The sequence below is a fragment of the Pleurodeles waltl genome, chromosome 6 (assembly GCF_031143425.1).
Source record: "Pleurodeles waltl isolate 20211129_DDA chromosome 6, aPleWal1.hap1.20221129, whole genome shotgun sequence".
Classification (NCBI taxonomy): Eukaryota; Metazoa; Chordata; class Amphibia; order Caudata; family Salamandridae; genus Pleurodeles; species Pleurodeles waltl.
In genome coordinates this window covers 814314864-814316168 of record NC_090445.1, presented here as the reverse complement: position 1 = coordinate 814316168, position 1305 = coordinate 814314864, and the positions used below count along the sequence as shown (strand labels likewise).

The 1305-nt window shown below is 39.0% G+C and overlaps 1 pseudogene; it reads left to right on the top strand.

Moving 5' to 3' along the window:
- The first annotated feature begins 237 nt into the window (after positions 1–237).
- LOC138302283 (5S ribosomal RNA) lies at positions 238–356 on the top strand (annotated as a pseudogene).
- Positions 357–1305: the final 949 nt, after the last annotated feature.

Genomic DNA, 1305 nt, shown 5'->3' with positions numbered 1-1305 from the left:
GACAAAAGCAAGGAGTAGCAATGGGCTCAAGTTGTCTCCTTCTTATGCCAATCTCTTTATGGGATGGTTTGAGGAGAAGTGGATTTGGGGACCCAGAGCAATGAATTGGCAGAATTATATTTTGTATTGGGGATGATTCATAGACAATTATCTTATGATATGAGTCGGGAACACAGAGCAGTTGATTACATTTTGTGATTGTCTAAATGGAAATGATGTTTATATTCGGTTTACTTAGTCTATGGCCATAACACCCTGAATTCGCCCAATCTTGTCTGATCTCGGAAGCGAAGCAGGGTTGGGCCTGGTTTATACTTGGATGGGAGACTGCCTGGGAATACCAGGTGCTGTAGGTTTTCAAAAGAGATACCAGGAAGCGTACTCGCGTTGGAACTGAGAAGCTTTTTTTTACCCGTGGAATCATACCAACAAGGCAGACAACCAGATTGAAAGGAATTCATGTGACATAATTACGAGCATATTTACTTGAAGAAGAAAGGTGTACGTTTGGATTACTAGGGTTTATCATTATGGGGGATTACAGATTGGACTACAGCCCTGATGAAGTATATGGGAGATTTCCCTGACGAAACACGTGTTGGCAGGAACGCTCGGTGATAATATCAGAACTCTATTGAAAGCCATGCTATGAAGAAATGAGCATCACGCAATAAAATTGGAGAAGGACTACAAATTGTGATGGACCATCAACTGACATTGGTTGGATGTGTGCCTGTATTTACAGAACTCATCGGCCAGGCATATCTGCAGTTTTAGTACTTAATGGTCAGACAAGACCATTTTCAGGAACGGATGAGTTTTTGCTCAGTTATTCGCGCTGTCAGCACAGAAAACTAGTAAACTCAGTGATCTGGATGTAGGCCAGAATATCATGTAAACACATATCTTCAGACAAGAATTTGTGTCCTCAATATTGTTCCAAGAGAGTAATTTTTCTATTATTAATTCCACTGAGCATTTATTTTTTTGGACAATTTAGGACGCACTAATTATGTCTGGTAATCTGACAAATATCTTCTGGTGTTACGCTCAGTGGATCCTCCAAAAGGTTGGGGAGTTATTTTCAGTATTTGTGGTTTGTCAGTAGTGGTTTCCCTATTTGGTTGTTGGACTTTTCTATTAAGTTTAAAAATGTAAACACAATTTACCAGATTCATCGCTGGAGAACTTAAATTTACCCAACTAATGGTTAGGTTTATTTAGGAATATGTTTACATTATCCTTCCTTACATTTTAGCTTATCAAATCATGTGGATAGGAGATTAACTTTGACCTTGTGACATC